We start from the raw sequence: 22,022 nt of genomic DNA, 5'->3' as shown, positions 1-22,022 counted from the left end.
AAGCACACTTTGGGACGCCCAAGGGTTGAATGGTAAACTAACGGTGCTCAATCGTTTCGTCTCTAAGTCAACCGAGAAAGCCATGCCTCTATTTCACACACTCAAGGGATGCATTAAGAAGAACAACTTTCGGTGGACGTCGGAGGCTGAATCCATGTTGTAGAAGTTAAAAAAAAAAGCACTACAAACGCTCCCTATGATAGCTAGCCCGGTACTAGGCGAGACACTGTAGGTCTACTTATCCACATCAAAGGACGCTATTTCATCAGTGTTACTAGTCGAAAGGCAAGGAAGACAGCTTCTGGTCTACTTCGTGAGCCGGGCCCTGCAAGGGCCAAGAATTAACTACCCAATTATTAAGAAGTTGGTGCTCGCCTTAATCTACATAGCAAGGCAGCTTCGCCGATATTTCCAGGCCTAACAGATAGAGGTGTTGAACAGCTTCCCAATCAATCAGGTACTCTTAAAACCAGAGATATCTTGATGCCTCGCAAAATGGGCCATAGAACTAGGAGAGCACGACATCAACTACCACCCCACATTGAGCATCGAAGGACATGCATTGGCAGACTTCCTATTGGAAATCCCAGGGGAGCTCCAGCAGGATATTACAGATACCACCCAACGAAGGCACTCAGAAGAGAAGACCGACCAGTAGTGGACCCTCTACACGGACAGGGTCTCTAGCAAGGAAGGCTCAGGAGTGGGTTTGATCCTAACCAGCCCCACAGGCGAAGAAATCACATACGCCCTACGCTTCGACTTCTACACCTCCAACAATGAAGCCAAATACGAAGCCCTGCTAGCCGGCCTAAGGTTTGCATTAAAAATGGGGGCGGATAGGATAGTATCCCTAACCGACTCACGCCTGGCGGCCAACCAAGTCACTGGAGCATTCGAAGCGAAGGATAAAGAATGGAGAAGTACATCAAAATAGTCCAACGAATCACGAGTCCACTTAAGAGTTTCTCCATAAAACAGATTCCAAGGCGAAGCAATAGACGAGCAGATGCCCTAAGCAAACTTACATCAACATGTTTTGGCCATCTCTCTAAGGAGGTCCTGGTAGAAGTGCTAAAAGAAAGGAGCATCGACGAACGCCAAGTTGACTCTCTATCCACAGCACGACCTAGCTAGATGACGCCCATTATAGACTATTTACAGCACGACATACTTCCTGGCGACCACAGGGAGGCACGGAAAATAAGGATACGGGCTCCTTAGTACGCAATCTTGGGAGGAGCATTATATAGAAAAGGCCACATAGCTCCATGGCTCAAATGCATAGACAGCGAGTCAGGGAAAAAGGACCTCAAAGAAGCCCATGCGGGATTAGCTGGAGCCCACGAGGGGGCAAGGGCACTCACAAGCAAGATACTACGTATGGGGCTCTACTTGCTGGACATACACCAGGATGCCACCAAATTAACCCGGACATGCGTGGAGTGCCAAACCTTTTCACCAGTACAAAGCGTACTCCCGACCAAGTTAACAAGCATAGTTAGCCCATGGCCCTTTTACCAATGGGGGATCGACATCGTCGGTCCCTTCCTAGAAGCACCGGGGAAAGTGAAGTTCTTAGTTGTGACATTCGATTACTTAATGAAATGGATAGAATCCGAGCCGTTGGCATGTATTACTGGAAAACAAATGATTAAGTTCATGTGGAAAAACAACATAACAAGGTTTGGAGCACCCAAGGTCCCGATCAGTGATAACGGGCTGATATTCAGCTAGAACCCCTTCAAGAATTGGTGTGTAGAGAGAGGAATAGAGCAAAGATTCACATCGGTAGCACACCCCCAAGCCAATGGATAGACAGAGGTGTCTAATAGGACGCTAGTTCATGGAATAAAAAAAAACAGTTGGATTAGTGTCTAAGTCCATAACTATTTTTGTATGTACTTGACCCGATTATGAGCATGGTCCTTTTGGGTTGCCTTCACCATAGCAATATGTATGATGAATTAAGGAGAGAAAGGTTTAATTATGATTTATTAATATATTATAAGAATAATATATTAAAGGAGAAATCATATTGTTTAATTAATATTAGTCAAGAATTAATTAATAATTAATTTTGTGGCTAAAAGAGATTAATTAAACTTAGGGGACTAGATTTGTAATTATAAGATAATTGCAATTGGGCTATGGATTACTAAATAATATAGGTTGGACGAATTCTATGGGAAGCCCATAATGAATTCGTCCGAGAGATATGTTAAAGGACTCCATGGGCTACTTAAGGCTTAAGCAACCAGATTAGGGTTTCCTAGTTGTAAACCCTAATAGCCTACATGTATATATAGACCCCTAAGGCCCCAAAAACGTGGTAAGGAGTTCCTCTAGGGTTTCTAGACGTTTTGGGCAGCCTCCTCTCTTCTCTTCTTCATCCAAGTTGCTTAGTGGTTTTTGTGACTCCATTAGAGGTGCAACACTTGAGGCACTAAGCTTTTTGAAGCTAAGGATTGATTGTTATTGCTATGTAACAATCAAAGGTCAGATCTAAACCTTATTTTATGTTAATATGATTAATTGTACGCTAGATCTAGGGTTTATAGCTTTGGATATTCAATTGCATGTTCATTAGACAAACTAGATCCAAAAGATATTAGGGTTTGCATGTACACCATAGGAATGATGTTTTGCTCAAAACCCATCAGAGGTATCAGAGCCTAGGGCTGTTTGTTTGATGTATTTGATGCTTTGGTTGATTATTCATGCTTAAAATCGAAATTTTTTTGGTTCTGGTGGCTGGACTCGCCGAGTCCATGGCTGAACTCGCCGAGTCCATAGTGACCTCGACGAGTTGGAGTCGCAGATGGAGCAGATTTCGGGATTTTGACCTGTTTTGGCTGTAGATAATTACCTAAAATGTTTTATATTAATAAAATCCGATTTTTATCAATATTTGGAGTTTATCCTTGCCAAAAATGAAGATAATTGTCAAATTTAGATAATCTTTTGTTTTATTAGATAAATATTGATTATTTGTAATTTAGATTTGAATTATCTTGTGAAAAAGTTTCAAATTTCACCCTTTAGGTTTCATAGTTCAAATTTGAACTTAAAAGTTTTGTTTTTGAAATTTAAATAGTTAAACCTTAATATTTTGAAAAGTTTCAAAAATTTCCCTCAAGTTTTGGAATTTAAATTTTGATTAAAAGTTTAATTTTGAAATGTTTAAATTCTAAACCCTAATGTTTTTGAAATGTTTGAGAACTTGCCCTCAAGTTTTGGAATTTAAAAGTTGATTAAAAGTTTAATTTTGAAATGTTAAATTCTAAAACCCTAGTAATTTGAAAAAGCTCAAATCACACCCTTATGGTTTTATTAATTAATTAAAGTGTATAATTAAAGGAGATTTAATCAACCCGTAAAGTTTTGGTTTACATTTAATTAAATTAAAAGTATAATTTACTAAATTAAACCACCTAGTATTTTAAAAGTGTAAAATACACCCTATACTATATATAACATTAAAAGTCTAATATTATATATATGTATGAGTAAAAAGTCAGTCATACCGTTAGTAGGCCTCATTGACGAAGCTGGTCTATAAGGGGTGTTTAAGGAAATTGCCTATAAAATGGTGATTGAATGAGTATCCACTCTTACCCACCGCACTCTTGACTAGTGGAGGGTCGTTAGCCGAACGGGTAGGATAGGACAGAAACCTTCCATTATAAGTATAATGAAGTACAAAGTAACTACATGCTTTTAGAAATTCCCAAATTCTAGTTACTTTAGGCAAAATGTGAAATTGTATGCTAATCCATGGAATTACACTTCGTACCCTTGTCAAACGTTAGTGGAGCGTGTGTGGTTAACCGGCACACTAATTTGGGGATGACATTGGTAGCAAAGGGTCACTCGATGCTTATCATAGATCAATGGAGCGTGTGTGGCTAACCGACACATTGATTAGGTGATAGTGGCATTGGGTGCACCACGTGATTCGTATGGTTATTCACACCTTATTTATGATCCTCGGCATCCCAGTCACAAATAGAAGGGCATAATCGAGATTAAACATGCCATTGAAAAGTTCAATGAATCTCAAAAGATCTAGGAGTTTCAATTCAATTAAAACTTACACTTCCTTTTCGTTTTTCATGGTGGAAATTGGTAAATCGTCATTTACCTACCTTCAAATATTCTACGACTAGATTACGACATCCCTCTTCTAGGTTGTAGAGTATTGTGTTGGATCCTAGCCTTGATGTTTCGTTTGGGTGATACATCAAGAATTCTAATCAACTTAACTTGAATTTTCTCTCGTTTTGTAGATGTCTAGTTCTATCAATCATGGTCTTCCCAAATCCCATGGAACAAGCTTTCCAAATTTAAGATGACGTTCCGAGATACGATCAAGGAAATGAGAGTCATGCTTCACTCCCTCCACCTCCTCCAATTGTTCTCCCTGACCCATAAGTTCAAAGGTTTGAAAAGTTTAAGCTCACTGAAGCCCTATTGGCAATTAAGCATGAAGATGGAAAGTCAGTGTGTGCACACATCTTTGAGATAAAGTCACTCATTGATAGGTTAAGGATGTTAGGTGTCGATATCTCAGAGATGTTGGCTGTTGACTGGGTTCTTCAGTCGCTTCCTGAATCATATAGTGAGTTCGTTAGAGAGTACTATATGATGGACCATGACGTGACCCTCATTAATCTCACCTATTTGCTTATAGTTGCTGAATCAGCAATGATTTGGCGTGCTAGCCAAGCAACTTTGTCTGGTGAATCAAGCTCCCAAACTTCCATGGACTCTGGCAACATTGGAAGTCCTGAAAGGACTAAGTCTGTGATTGTCCGATGTGCTGTACCTAAGGAGTCCATTTGCTTTTATTTCCAATAGAAGGGGCATTGGAGACGAAGCTGCCTAAACTACCTGAGAGATCTAAGAGATGGGAGAGTCAAGACGTATGGCTCTGCTTCAGGTAAAATCCATTAACTAACTCTTTTAAGTTCCTATTCTAGATTCTTAATACATGATGTGATAAGATTACATTTTGATGTTTTGTAGGATCGAAGAAAAGAGAGGAAGCTTAAGGGAAGAAGTGAGCTGAATCTAATCGTGAGGAAATGGATTTCGATCGCATTGCTTGAAGATTAGATTCTTGAGCTACTACTTGGAGTTAGAATAGATTGTAAAGAAATATGTAATAACATAGTTTTTCAATTGAATTGCATTGTAAGGACAAATATTTTCCGCAATAAAATGAATTTTGATTTTATCTTATTTATTTATCCTTGCAATGGCATGTATGAAAAATTGATGTTTGAGGGTTTCTATTATTAGAAATAATGGATTTGATTCTTAATTGTATTATTTGTGGAAATGTCAAAAGTTTACCAAATAGGGAGCGTTTCTCATCGCCCAAGTTTCAATTGGACATAGACTTGGAATAACGCAACATGTATTATATGATGAATGAAAAACTTTCACATTTGGGGAATTTAGACTAATTCTTTCACAAAGTGTCAAGTGAAGGACTAGGAGATCGAGTACACTAGGTTGTGCGTTGATCTAGTCCACCATAGAGAGAGATAAAGATCTTCGTCATGATTTACTAAAGTTTAGTAAATATGATTATATTTATAAGATTAAGTGTAATTCTGAGTTGATTGGAAAGGTTTCAATAAATAGCAAAACGAATAAGAAGAATCAAGTAGGCAGAAAGATAAAAGTTTCTCTATTCTAAGAAGAAGGGAGAGTACCTTTTATTTTGTTTTATGATAAGTCTTAATGATTAAGAACCATATCTCAATTGATTCTCTAAGTGATTCTTAGTACATTTGTATGTCTAAGAAGAGGAATCGGGAATTGTGGAATTGGTTAAATCAAGAGTCAATCATACTTCGTTCCAATATCGAATCTTAGAGTCATACTCCAAGATTGCGAATTGAGTGATAAGTCTTAAGTAGGTTTATAACACTCATCAAATGTGGAATTTGGAAAAAGGTTTTCTTATTCTTGCACATTTGAACTTGGTAAGTTGTGATGTCTTGGATAAGACAAAGACCAACTAGGACCAATTTGTGAACTGTTTTGTCTTGATAAAAGCTACACTAACTCTTGAATATTTGTTTGTCAAGAAATGTTTCTTGATAAGAGAACCTTATATGTCAAGGAGTCAGTGGAAGTTTTAATGTTTTTGAAAAAATTTCAAAAAGAAATCAAGAATAAACCTTATCGATCATCACTAGCACATGACTTGAGGTTTACAACCTATCGTGTTGACATTATTTTGTTTCTATTCCATTTCAACTGAGTTAATTATGCATGTGAGTTCTATGAGTTCTCATTTGAATGCATAAAGACAAATCAACTTAATCGATGGAAAGTACATTGATATGTAAGGATAAGTTGCTAAACCACTTGGAAGACATGATGGGCACTCGTGTCACCATAAGGCAAGAAATCAAGATTAAGAAAGTTTAGTCCATATGAGTTTGGATTTGTCGTAAACTTTGGTTTTGGTAAAGTCACATGGATAGGAACTCATGCACCATAAAATCTTAGTGTCATAAGATTCCCTCCTTCATGAAAATGATTGTGAGGAAATGCTTTCATTAAGAGAGATTTTAAGAAGATAGCAATTGTGAAAATTGTATTCTCAAATTCGATTATGGTTACGACATCCCTTTCTATAGTTCGAATTGTGAGATTTGACAATTAGTGTGAACATTTGGAACTTAGTAACATAAGTTCTGAATTGTTTAGACACACATATGAGCTATCTAAGGCAAATGTGTATAAGTTTGAGAAGCTTAGATAAAGGATTATCGAAGCATCTGGTATTAGAAATATGAATTTTGTGGAATTCAATTAGCATTGTTTTCTAGAAGTTCAGCTGTTTTCTGAATACATGTCAAAGCTAGTGGGAGCATAAGTGTTATGCTTATATGATTATAATCATCATGATAGTGGGAGCATAAATGTTATGTTTGTATGATTATTATGGTAAGTATTGCAAGCTAGCAATATTAATTTTAGAAAACAAAGATTCACTTTGCAAAGTCGCAAGGGTTGAGAAGTTGTTTTGCTATAATTAAGGGAGAGAATATTATACTTCGTTTCAAAATCTAAAGCTTAGATTGAGAAATTTTAATAAATTTAGTCAAAGAATACATAGTGTGTTCTTAAATTTCGATTGTGATTACGGCATCCCTCTTCATAGTTCGAATTGTGAGAGCGTGACACATAAAATATTATGGAAGAAGATTGATAAAGTATCATATCTTTATGTAAGACATTATGCATCGTGTCCCATACACTTCGGGTATAGGATCGATTGCAAATGCTATAATATTTGACCATTCTAAATTTTCCAAATTTCTAGCGCATTAAGAGGGAAAAAGGACTAGAATCGGTTTTGACTAAAATAATGAAACAACTATCAAAGGACGATCCAAAGTTCGCTGAGGATTAGTCGCTTGTGAGTAGTTGGAAGTATGGCATTGGATGGACCATATCGACATTATTATAAATAGATAAGATTCTATTAATAATGAGTTGTCATATGCAAAATATAGAAATGTTTCCATATTGGGAGTTGGATATTGAGAGTCTATGGCTAGGTTAGAAACCTTTATGCAAGAAGGATGTTCAAAGGAATGTACTTTGAATGTGAGACTTCGCGTCTATGGAATTGTCTTGTAAAAATTTCTGATAGAATACCTTGGAATTTCATTAGCCGAGTCTTGGTGACATTTGTGCTTTGACATTACGAAAGGATCATTGCATAAAATGTTAGAATCTAACATATTCTATTAGTGGCAAGAATGTTGTGTTCTTACACTAATGATAAGGATTGGGAATTGTGAAATGAGTATCATTGGAAAAGTTTTTCAATTGATCTATTTCACAAAGTAAGGACCATAGGAAACATAGTGTGCATGCTTTGTGCATGGGACAACTATTGTTTAATTTCAGTAATATGTTGATTTTCTGAAACAGTAAACGATAAATAATGAGTAATCAATATGGTGTTTAAATAGAAGTGTTTTATTTACTCCTACAAGTTTGGGGCCATATAGGATTAAGTATTATTGTTGTGTTTCAGTTTGCATGTTTTGACTTCCAGAATAACTAGGTAATTCGAACCTCCATAGTCGGTCATACGTTGGTAGTAGGTATGAAGGAAGACTATCGTGAAGAGTCTGTAGATTGTCTAAAGAGTTTAGACATAGCACAAGTTTGCTACAGGGTTCATGAGTGCTTTGATAAGATTAGAGTATTGGATTAAATCCACACTCACTTGGATCACTTCATGGATTTATCACGGGTGATTAGTGAGACGATAATATTGTATATTCTTGAAACCGAGATGTGTGAGTTGTTATTTGTTGGTTGGTTGCATATTAATATTAAGTAAACGCACTAGTAACTTGGTGTTATAAAACTTATTGTTGTGTGTGATTCAATCAGTAAATGCAAGCGATCATTTGAGTTGAGGTTTATCCATTCCTTTTACCCAAAGTAGGATAAAAGCGATATATGTGGCCCCCTTGATGATTTAGAGATGACACCTAAGAGCTTGGCCAAGCCGGGACTAAGTTGATGTGCTCAATTGTAGTTTGTTGTCAATCGTCATAAATCGGAAGTCAGGAAACAATATAGAGAGAATGATTGAAATTCATGTCTTGTGTCTATACGATATCTTGTGAATGGAGGAATATATGATCCCTTATCTAAAGGACACACGTATCTGATAAGATCAGAGTTGACAGCGGCTTTTGAAAGCTACGACTGCTGATCAAGTTCTGAAGTCATACGGAAAATAGTTATTAGACTTATCCAAGTGGGAGACTGTTGCATTAGTGTCTAAGTCCATAACTATTTTGGTATGTACTTGACCCGATTATGAGCATGGTCCTTTTGAGTTGCGGGTTGCCTTCACCATAGCAATATGTAGGATGAATTAAGGAGAGAAATGTTTAATTATGATTTATTAATATATTATAAGAATAATATATTAAAGGAGAAATCATATTGTTTAATTAATATTAGTCAAGAATTAATTAAGAATTAATTTTGTGGCTAAAAGAGATTAATTAAACTTAGAGGCCTAGATTTGTAATTATAAGATAATTGCAATTGGGTTATGGATTACCTAAATAATATAGGTTGGACGAATTCTATGGGAAGCCCATAAGGAATTCGTCCAAGGGATATGTTAAAGGAGTCCATGGGCTGCTTAGGGATTAAGCAGCCAGGTTAGGGTTTCCTAGTTGTAAACCCTAATAGCCTACATGTATATATAGACCCCTAAGGCCCCAAAAACGTGGTAAGGAGTTCCTCTAGGGTTTCTAGACATTTTGGGCAGCCTCCTCTCTTCTCTTCTTCATCCAAGTTGCTTAGTGGGGTTTGTGACTCCATTAGAGGTGCAACACTTGAGGCACTAAGCTTTTTGAAGCTAAGGATTGATTGTTATTGCTATATAACAATCAAATGTCATGTCTAAACCTTATTTTATGTTAATATGATTAATTGTACGCTAGATCTAGGGTCTATAGCTTTGGATATTCAATTGCATGTTCATTAGACAAACTAGATCCAAAAGATATTAGGGTTTGCATGTACACCATAGGAATGATGTTTTGCTCAAAACCCAACAAAAACGACTTGGCAAAGCAAAGGGTAACTGGGTGGACGAACTTCCGGAAGTCCTCAGGTCGTATCGAACCATGCTGCAAACCAGCACGAAGGAAACACCGTTCAGTCTGGCCTACGGAGCAGAAGCAATGCTGCCAGTAGAGATGATGATAGGATCAATACGAACGAAGTACTGTCAAGAGAAAACAAATGACAGGAACCTGAGGGAGAATGCTCAAGCATATGCCAGGCCGCATACAAGAAAATAGCAGAGGGGTATTACCATTAACGAGCTAAAGACAAGGCCTTCCGTGTTGGAGACTACGTTCTACAGAAAAACGAGGCTAGCCACCCGCAACCCCGTGGAAAACTAAGCCAGACATGGGAAGGTTCGTACAAGGTGGTAGAGTCACACCGCAACAGGCCATACTCTTTAGAGACACCCGAGGGAAGACGATTCCCGAGAACATGGAATGCAAGGAACTTTAGAAAGTTCCATTTTTGAGTTAAACCATAAACCCCTACACAGAAAGGAAGATAGTTGATGTGAACAAAAGTACCCACTAATTTTATAATTTATAACTGAACTCGCTTAACTAACTATAATGCACCTAGGCAGTGTACCTAGTCGAATATTTGGGTAAGTCGGGTGTCGATCACAGGGAACGATGTTTGACTAATTAATTTATCTACTATTAAATTAACCTAATTTTAGAGCAAAGATGGGGTTTTATCTGATTTTACAAGACCAGATGGACTTAAGTCACAGGATTCAATCAATTAATTAAAACACTCCTGTTTAGTTCGAATCCACTTCCTCTTTATGGTTAGCTAACAATTATGGATTATCAAAGTTGGTTACCAATTATTATGTAATTAGCAATTCAAGTCTAAATTTACTAACCTTTTTACCAATTCATGAACTACCTTGTACGGTCATACATAAGCAAAACACAGAATTAGTTATTTATAGATGGGCTATGTAAGATTTATCTAGCAAACACAATTATGGTCACAATTATGCTCTCAAGCACAACTAAATTTAATTACTTCAGTTACTACCTAAGATTGGGTCGATCCTAGCTCTAGCAATTTAATGTTCACTAAATCACTAGGTTTCAAGCTCATGTAATCTAATAATCATTAGCTACACATAACATGAATTTAAGCAACTAAAGAAACAAACAAAAGCATGCTATGTAATAATAATCAAACACAAGCAATTTACCAACTAATCAAATCCAATAATTATCAAGCTAAACCATATGTCAGAAGCTTCAACTAGCTAAAGACGAGTTGCTAGATTCAACTACTCATAGTAGCAAATAAACAAACACAAATCAAAGTATAAGACATGTTCAAGTATCAACAATTAAACTAATTATGAACCTATACTCTTTTGGTGTTGAGAACCTTTTTCCAAGACTTTTCTTCTGCTAAAATTCGTCTTCTGAAACCCTTTTCTCCGGCCAAATTTTTTTTAAGTCGTAATGAGCAAGAGAATTTATAGTATCTGATTTTACCAAGTTCACGTCGTGAATTATAAGGATTCACGTCGTGAACTCGAGTTTTACGTATTCGACAAGGATTCTTCCACCCGGATGTATATCTTCTAGAATTCTCTACTCACGTCGTGAACATCAAATTACTCACGTCGTGAATATGACAATTTCGTGGGTTTTTTTTATCCTTCTTCCCTTCAAGCCTCCAAAGTTCCAAGTATTGTCAGTTTTGGTCCCTTTCTTTGAAAATGCTTCTACTTTGGCTGCAAATAACAATTTATCCTTATAAGTACCATTATTCTATGCAAATAACCAAAATATATGTAAAATGTACTTAAATATTGCCTAAAAATATGTATAAGTATGGCAATATCAAAAAACCCCACACTTGTGCTTTGCTTGCCCTCAAGCAAACCTAATTATTAATTCAAACCTTGATCACCATCATTACATAGAACAATCCAACTCAAACTCAGCCATTATGCCAAGACCTCAAAGCATGCATTTGTTTCTAAATTTTTTCCTAAGTAACCCCCCTCAATTCTAAATGCTCACAATCCTCATAAACACTCACCCACTTCTTTTGAACAATACTCATTTTATGCAACCCTCCGAATCCATCCTCAGAACGCTCTCTAACCTCAAGGTATTTTTGTAAAGCCAACCAAGCATACATAAACTAGAGAATTACAACTTTTAGAAAATACCACAATATGGAGCTCTTGAACTCTTCACTTCTGGATATTTTGATCTTTGATTTCTTTGAACTCACTAACTTTTTGTGTAATTTTGATATCTTCAACTTTTGAAACTTCATAATTTTCGATCTTTGATCTACATACTTTGATACTTTTTATGCTCCAAAAATTCTTCAATTTTTCACTTTTTGGTAATTTCTCTCTCTCTCTCTCTCTCTCTCTCTCTCTCTTTCTCTCTCTCTCTCTCTCTCTCTCTCTCTCTCTCTCTTTTATAAATATCTCACTTTTTATATCACTCAAAAACCTACATGCTTAAGTAAGGGCGCTTAACTTCAACCCTTATTGGTTAAGGTATTAGTTTTCCTGGATAGATTTCAGGTTTAGGCTGCTAAACATATTGCATCCCTCAAACTAAGCGAGGTTGTGTTTTTGTCCCATGATTTCACTAGAATAAAGGAGGCCACAAATTTACTATAACGTGTATCGGCTCAACTAAACATTTGAGCTCTCATCAGATCATCCAATGCAACACTAGCAACTTAAGTTCAAATTATTATTACTAGAACTAATATTAAATTATTATTTCAAACCTATAAAAATTTTTAAAATTTTTAAATTTCCTAAGATCTAGCAATTTACTTTTTTACTTTTTCGACCCCCTACCCCACACTTATTACATATAATGTCCTCATTGTATGCATAAACTAAATTAAAAGCAATAAAAGGGAGAAAAAGGAACAAACTCCCCTGGGATAGTGGTGTGATCGAACTCCATAAGTGTGGACAAAATGCGCATCTCGAATGTGGAACTTCTTCAAAATATGAACTTGAATCTTGATCATTGCGAGATATAATAAGCGTCAATAAAATATGAAATCGAGACTTCAAACTTCAACAAAGGTGGTGTAAATCTCCAAACAAGAAGAATAATGTTGGAAAGCATACGCCACATTAAATGGTGAACAAACCGAGCCAAAGTAATCTTCATAACAATCCCAAGAAGAAAATGGTGACCCATGTAGTAAAATGCATCAATGGGCTTCATCTTTGTGGAACAACATGATTCACGTCGTGAATTATAAGAAGGACCACGACATGAAATCGAGAAAACGTGGAAAGTAGAAACCCGTGAAAACTTGACTCACGACGTGAATTTTAGGGAGTCACAACGTGAGTACTGGACATACAGAAAACTGTTATGTCCTCACCTCTTAACTTCAAAAAAATGTCTTAATTGATTAAGACGTTGCTAGTATATGATTTTATGACTCTTCTCTACAATTATCCTCTCTCTTGACTCACCCCACACTTAGTTAAAATTATGGGTCTTCACTCTTAACTTCTTAGACTCTAACGACACTTGTCTAAACGAACACGACTCTTGACTCGACTTTAGTCTCTTCCCAAAACTCCTTAGCAAGCTGTAATCAAACAACCAAAAGAAAATAAAAGTAACATAATAATAAACCAACAATTGTTTCAAAGTTCTCAAACAAATTAAAACCAAATAAACTAGAAACTAAAAACTAAATAAAATCAAATCAATCATCCTCATCATCATCATGAGCTCCACTTGTACCCGCTCCATCTCCTCCTTGGTTGCTATATTCACTCCACCGACGGAAAATAGGGTAATGATTCCCCAAATGAGGAGGTTTCTCAACATGGAAATGTCATATCATATTTTCCATTATACCCCCAATCCAATTCACGCTAAATGAAAGTTGATCAAAATAGCCTGTCATATCACCCCTAAAGTTGGGTCCGCCAATGGGTGCTTGTTGGTGCACCGGTTGTCCTCGTTCACCTCTCCCTCTTACATTCCTTCGCCTTGGTCGTGGTTGTGGCTGCTGCTCAGGTTGCTCATCTTGCTTCTCATCACCCTCATCATCTGATGCCAAAATACCCCAGTGAGATCCAAAGTTCCTAACAACCCGCATTGTCTCCAAATAACCCATGCTAAACTCATTCCCATCCATGCAAGTCATGGAACGAGTGATATCAGGAACAAGCAAACCATATGATCAAGCCAAATGTGTAATGAATTGCCCTCCACAGATAGGCCTTCTAGGACGAGATCTACCAGCAGAATCAGCCAGAAAGCGTGCCAAAAAGTAAGGAATGTTGCAACACACTCAAGGCTGTAAGATACACCATAAGAAGAACAGATTCTGCTTCGTTACTTTATCCCCATGCCTCTTGTGGTTGATGGAAAACGTGATAAATCGGTGAAGTAATCGATGGATAGGGGACCGAATGCTGCTCTCGGGAGACACTCCAGAATTGAATATCCCGGATGCAATATTGTGCCAGAAACCAAAACCAATAGCACCATCTGCATAACCTCTGACCGCCTCCCTCAAGAACATGCCAAACTCAGGAGTTATTGCCTCTTGGGGATTATATATCCCCACCTTCCAAGAAAACTCCACGAGGTTGCATTCATGGTACTCTCCCCCGAGATGGAATACCAAAGCTTGCTGAAAATGAGGGTATTGGACATTCTCTTGGAATGTCACTGTCGAGAAGAAATCCACACAGAATTCCTTATAAACCCTCTCTTGAAAGCAGAAAAGATTAAGCCGCCCTGAACAAATAAACAGAAACCACCTCCAATAAATATCTTGGTAAGTGTAACACCAAAAGTTTTTAAATAACTTTTCACATTTTAAAAACACACTTCCATTCATAATTGTTATAAAATATCATTGTATCACATAATAATCCACAACATCACATCCCAAGATCAAAATATATAATAACTCCTCGTGTGTGTACTGATCAAGCCGACGCCTTCCCGCGATCCTCACTGGTACCTGAAACACATAACACAACACTGTAAGCATAAATGCTTAGTGAGTTCCCTAAAATACCACACACAACACATATTAGCCACTTGAGGCTATAACTCTGTTTGACCCTTTGGTCAATGTGTCTTAGTGGGACCCTCTAGTCCCATAACTCTATGGGCCCTCTGGCCCTAACTTTGTGGACCTTCTGGGCCTAACTCTGTAAGACACATAGCATAATCACATAGAAATCTCATTATCCAAAAACATACAAATACTCTGTCACATAACTCTAATTACCACTGTAGGTAATGTATAGTGAGAAGACTCACCTCGAGTAACTCGGTAATCTCGAACTCTGTAATAATCTAGTCTAGCCTCCGCCTAATCATACGAAATAAATACTCTTAATCAATACATCTCTCAAGTCTAGATTATTCTCTCTCTTAGTACTCTAAAAAGGGTAAAAGACCATTTACCCCTCCCATGGCTCAAAGACCCTAAAGTTGACCAAACCCTAAAAGTCAACAAAAGTCAACTCCCCGGGCTACGCTGCGCATACCAAACATGTACGTTGGGCGTACCCGGTGTCCTCACATAAACGGGGTACGCGACCCCTTACGCCGTGCGTACCGGGATTACGCCCAACGTAACGCCCAGTTTCAGACTCTAAGCACTTGAGGTCTTAAACAGTTAAGACCCACGTCTAACTTCTAGATCTGACCATTTCTAAGCCTCTTAATCCATAAAGTTGGTGACTTTAAGCCTTTGCATGGCTGAACAACTCACCAACACCCATATCATTCCATTGCCAACCCTAGAAAGCTCATAACTCAAGCTTGACCCCATAACAACGACCAAGATGGGATTTTTATGGATCTATAACACAAATATCACTGAAATGAGACAGATCTAGGTCCATGGAGTCCATTACACTCATAAAGTCTCCACCTTTGGGACTTTTAACCCTAGAAATGTTCCATGCAACATCAACCAAAATAAAGAAGAAATTTTTGAAATTTATACCTCTAAATGAAGCTCCTTCCTCTGTAGATCTCAGATCCAAACTTGCACTTCAAGCCCTAGCCTCCACAAGCTCCTCTCCTTCTTCTTTACTAACACGACAAGGCACTTTTAGCTCCAATACACACATACTTAAGCTAAGGAAGATGGAAGGCTCTCTTAGGGTTTCACTCTCTAATACGGAGGCTGAGAAATGAGCCTTATTATCCTTTAAATAGTGCACAAGCCAAAAACTTTAGGGTTTGCATCTGGACCCTTTATGCCCAGCGTAACCCTGGGTACGCCAAGCGTACCCAGGCGAGTCCGCGTCCATTTTAAGCACATGAGTACACGCAGCGTACACCCCGGTATGCCCAGCGTACTCATGTGCTACAAGAACTCACTCAAGGACTAATCTTGACCACTTGAAAAAAAAGAAGGTCTAAATAACCTTACCTGAATTTCGGGATGTTACAATTCTCCCCCACTAGAACCAGACTTCGCCCTCAAAGTGTCATGCCGAAAAAAACTCTGGATGTTGCTCCCGTATCTCTGACTCCGTCTCCCAAGTCAGCTCGGACCCCTTCCGATGCTGCCACTGGACCCAAACCAGTGGTACCTCCTTCTTTCTCAGAACCTTGACCTTCCGGTCCAAGATTGCGACCGATCTCTCAACATAATTCAGACCCGTGTCCACCTGGATATCCTCCAACAGCACCACTGCCGACTCGTCGGCTATACACTTCCTAAGCTGAGATACGTGGAAGGTATCATGAATCTGGCTCAACTCCGCATGTAGCTCCAATCGATATGCTACCCCGCCTACCCTCACGATCACCCTAAACGGTCTAATGTACCGGGGCCCCAACTTGCCCCTTTTTCTGAATCGGATCACTCCTTTCCAAGGAGACACCTTCAGGAGTACAAAATCTCCAACCTGAAACTCGAGCTCGGATCAACATCTATCCGCGTAACTCTTCTGGCGACTCTAGGCCGTCAATAACCTCTGTCTAACATGTTGTATCTGCTCTGTCATCTGAAGCACTATCTCAGTGCTGCCCATCACTCGCTGCCCTAACTCTCCCCAACAGATGGGAGTCCGACACCTCCTCCCATACAACAATTCAAAGGGAGGCATACCAATGCTCGAATGGTGGCTGTTGTTATAGCAAAACTCAGCCAAAGGCAAATACGTGTCCCAACTCCCTCCGAAATCCAATACACATGCCCAAAGCATGTTCTCGAACATCGGAATCGTCCACTCACTCTGTCCGTCCGTCTTTGGGGGGTAAGCGGTACTGAAATGCAGCCTAGTACCCAACTCCTCATGGAACTTCTTCCAGAACCTGGAAGTGAAACGCACATCTCGATCTGACACAATCGAGATCAGTACACCATGCCGCGATACCACCTCCCTCACATACACCTCTGCCAGCCTCTCTGCGGAAGAGGTCTCACTGATAGCAAGGAAATGAGCGCTCTTTGTTAGCCGGTCAACGATCACCCAAATTGAATCGACACCTCTCACAGTCCTCAGAAATTTGGTGATAAAATCCATGGAAATCTGTTCCCACTTCCACTGGGGAACCCCAAGTGGCTGCAACTTGCCATGCGGACACTAGTGCTCGGCCTTAACCTTGCGATAGGTCAAGCACCTCTCTACAAACCACACCACATCCCTCTTCATACAGGGCCACCAATAGTCTCTTTTCAGGTCCAAATACATCTTAGTGGCTCCGGGATGGATTGAAAACCTCGACCTGTGCGTTTCCTCCATCAAAATGGCACGTGCCCCGCCCTCAAATGGCACCCAAATCCGGCCCTGGAAGGTCATAAGCCCCCGGCTATCGGCAATGAACTCAGATATCGGCCCGATCACCCGCTCTCGCTTGCAGTACTCTGGTCTCATGGCCTCTACCTGGGCCTCCCGAATATTGTCCAAAACCGGAGTCATCACTGTCATCCTCAAACCAACATCTCGCAATGGGGCACTCTCTACCCTATGACTTAAGGCATCGGCTACCACGTTAGCCTTGCCCGGGTGGTATAGGATCTCACACTCATAATCCTTTACCATGTCCAACCATCTCCTTTGACGCATGTTCAGGTTGGGCTGATCCATCAGGTACTTCAAGCTCTTGTGGTCCGTGTATATGGTACACCGAACCCCATACAAATAGTGGCACCGGATCTTGAGGGCGAACACCACAGCCCCCAACTCCAAATCGTGAGTAGGATACCTCGTCTCATGAGGTTTCAGCTGCCTCGATGCGTATGCTATCACATGACCCCTCTGCATCAACACCGCACCCAGTCCCGATATCGACGCATCACAGTATAACACAAAATCCTCCATTCCCTCCGGAAGGGCTAACACTGGGGAGAGGAACAGCAATCCTGGCGAAGTGTCTCGAATGAGGCCTGTTGCTCCGGGCCCCAACTGAAAGCCACGCCCTTCTGGGTCAGCCCGGTGAGAGGAACAACAATCCTGGAGAAATCATGGATGAATCTCCGATAATAACCGGCCAACCCCAGGAAACTCCTGATCTCCGAAGGGTATCTCGGCACCTCCCAACTCATCACTGCCTCGATCTTTGCCGGATCGACCAATATCCCATTCTAGTTGACGAGGTGTCCAAGAAACTGGACCTTTCGTAACCAGAAATCGCACTTGGAGAATTTGGTGTATAGCCTCTCCGATCTCAGAACTCTGAGGATCTCCCTCAAATGCTCCTCATGTTGCTCTCTGGATCTCGAATACACCAAAATGTCATCAATGAACATGATCACCGAACGATCCAACATCAACATGCACACACTGTTTATGAGATCCATGAACACCGCCGGTGCATTGGTGGGCCCGAAAGGCATCACCACGAACTCGTAATGCCCGTAACGAGTCCTGAATGCTGTCTTCTAAATATCCTCATCAGCCACCCTCATCTGCTGTCAACTGGAAGCCTCTCCCGCGAGCCAAATAACACCAAAGAAGGTACATAACTCACAAGAAATGTGCCTACACATATCATAATATATGCATAACACCACAAACTCAAAATAAACAGATGAAAGAATACATACCAGCCACAACATCGGGTGTTGTGCGGGCCTCCTCTGTTGTCAACTGGAAGGCTCTCCCGCGAGCCTTCGGCGCCTCGGCCTTGACCGGCCGACTCTCAGTAGCTCGTACAGTAGTAGAGACAGATCCCTGGGAAGCTCCCTGCAATGACCCTCGTAACTGCAGACACTCGGCCTTCCGGTGTCCGGTCTGGTTGGAGTGAAAACAAGCTGCAAACCCCTTGGGGCAATCCTTGGTCATGTGCCCCTCCTTGCCACACTTGTAGCAAGACCCTACTCTACACACCCCCTCATGACTCTTGCTGCACTTGCTACAAGTGCGGCCCTTCTGGTTCCCGGATCTCGAATCGGCAGGCTTGGCCCGCTTGGTAGCCGTCTGGGACTATGCCGATCGCCGATCCCTCCCCTGAGCCTCCACCTCCTCCCTGGCCTGAGTCTCTAGCTCAATCTCCCTCTTCCGGGTATTTGCCTGAAGCTCGGAAAATGTCCGGTATGTTGAGTTCGCCACGAACTCGCAGATGTCTCTCCCTAAAATACTCAAATATCGACTCATACGTGCCTGCTCGGTAGACACATGCTCAGGGCAGAACATCGCCCTCTCATGGAATATCCTGGTGATCACGGTAACAGAATCAGTACCCTGCTTGAGGGTCAAGAACTCCTGGGCCAAACGATCCCTTTCCACCGAGGGAACGTACTCATCACAAAACAAAGTGGTGAACCTCTCCCAGGTCAATGTAGCAAGCTATGCAGAAGAATAGTGCGCTATCACAAACTTCCACCAGTCCTTCACCTCCAAGCGAAGCTGGTTCAGCGCTAACCGGACTCTCAGATGCTCCAGACAAGAACACGTATAGAAGCATCCCTCAATGTCAGAAATCCATCTCATAGCAGCGATCAAATCCTGCGTCTCATCAAACTCTGGTGGCTTCGTGTTGCTGAACTCTCGGTACAGCAACGAGTCACCCCCCTGTGGCCTCGTAGTAGCAACGGCTATGGTGACCGCTGCAACATCAGCATCAGTAAGTGCAGCGTATCACTCATCAAAAGTCTCGATCAGGGTGGTCTTGATAGACCCAAACATCTCTGGTATCTCAGCTCGGATGGCAGCAACCACCTCATCGTGAATCAGTATGCGGATCTCCTCATCGCTAACACCATTGCTCTCAGGTGTGTGGTGTGTCCTAACCATGATGTCTCTCTTAAATACAACACAAGATATCAGAGACCCGCTCAAGTGTACACACACACTCGATATCCCAATCCTACTCGATCCGTTGTACCCTACGAATTCTTACTTAGGCTGTGCATTGACCCGATGCCTTCGGTAGTACGCGCCCAATACTACCGTACACACCACATCAATATCCACCCCAAGTCCTCCTCCTAGGATCCCAAGTCCAAAGTACACTACTCTCTCTATGCATAGTCTACTCTCTAGCAGATCTCTCATAAGCCCCTCGTTGCTATCTATTCACTCTCAAGCATCTCCTAGCAGCAAAACCCCTAGGCTAAGGCATCACAAATAAGGCCACTCTATTCCTAATAAGAATACCTAGCCTACTCTAGCATGCATAACATATCTCTTAACTCATAATGTAAGAATATTTTGGGAAATCACCGTTCGGGCGCTGGCTAATCGTACACACTGCTCTGCTCTGCTCTTTCAAAAACTTTTTACTCTTGAGAAAAATTTTATGAATTTTATTTTGAAAAATCTCTCAAATCCTCAGTTTAAGTTCAGATACGCTCGAAGGTGCACCCGAATCCCTCAAACCAAGGATCTGATACCAACTTGTAACACCAAAAAATTTTAAATAAATTTTCACATTTTAAAAACACACTTCCAATCATAATTATTATAAAATATCATTGTATCACATAATAATCCATAACATCACATCCCAAGATCAAAATATATAATAACTCCTCGTGTGTGTACTGATCAAGCTGGCGCCTTCCTGCGATCCTCACAAGTACCTAAAACACATAACACAACACTGTAAGCATAAATGCTTGGTGAGTTCCCCAAAATACCACACACATAACATATTAGCCACTCGAGGCTATAACTATGTTTGACCCTCTAGTCAATGTGTCTCAGTGGGACCCTCCAGTCCCATAACTCTGTGGGGCCTCTGGACCTAACTCTATGGGCCTTCCGGTCCTAACTCTGTAACATACATAGCATAATCACATAGAAATCTCATCATGCAAAAGCATAGAAATACTCTGTCACATAACTCTAATTACCACTCTAGGTAAAGTATTGTGAGAAGACTCACCTCAAGTAACTCGGTAATCTCGAACTCTGTAATAATCTGGTCTAGCCTCCGCCTAATCATACGAAATAAATACTCTTAATCAATACATATCTCAAGGCTAGACTATTCTCTCTCTTATTACTCTCAGAAGGGTAAAAGACCATTTTACCCCTCCCATGGCTTAAAGACCCTAAAGTTGACCAAACCCTGAAAGTCAACAAAAGTCAACTCCTTGGGCTACGCTGCGCGTACCAAACATGTACGCTAGGCGTACCCGGTGTCCTCACAGAAACGGGGTACGCGACCCCTTATGCTGTGCGTACTAGGATTATGCCTAGTTTCAGACTCTTAGCACTTGAGGTCTTAAACAGTTAAGAACCACGTCCAACTTCTAGATCTAAGCATTTCTAAGCCTCTTAATCCATAAAGTTGGTGACTTTAAGCCTTTGCATGGCAGAACAAGTCACCAACACCCATATCATTCCATTTCCAACCCTAGAAAGCTCATAACTCAAGCTTGACCCTATAACAACGACCAAGATGGGATTTTTATGGATCTATAACACAAATATCACTGAAATGGGACGGATCTAGATCCATGGAGTCCATTACACTCATAAAGTCTCCGCCTTTGGGACTTTTAACCCTAGAAATGGTCCATGCAACATCAACCAAAATAAAGAGGAAAGTTTCGAACTTTATACCTCTAAATGAAGCTGCTTCCTCTATAGATCTCAGATCCAAACTTGCACTTCAAGCCCTAGCCTCCACAAGCTCCTCTCCTTCTTCTTTACTAACACACCAAGGCACTTTTAGCTCTAATACACACACACACACACTCAAGCTAAGGACGATGGAAGGCTCTCTTAGGGTTTCACTCTTTGATATGGAGGTTGAGAAATGATCCTTAGTATCCTTTAAATAGTGCACAAGACAAAAATTTAGGGTTTGCATCTGGACCCTTTAAGCCCAGTGTAACCCTGGGTACGCCCAGCGTACCCAGGCGAGTCCGCATGCATTTTAAGCGCATGAGTACGCGCAACGTACACCCCGGTACGGCCAGCGTACTCACGTGCCACAAGAACT

The sequence above is a fragment of the Lactuca serriola genome, chromosome 5, assembly GCF_051521515.1.
Source record: "Lactuca serriola cultivar US96UC23 chromosome 5, Lser_US96UC23_V15, whole genome shotgun sequence".
In the NCBI taxonomy this organism is placed as follows: Eukaryota; Viridiplantae; Streptophyta; class Magnoliopsida; order Asterales; family Asteraceae; genus Lactuca; species Lactuca serriola.
The sequence above is the reverse complement of the archived record's forward strand: the minus strand, read 5'-3'. Positions refer to the sequence as shown.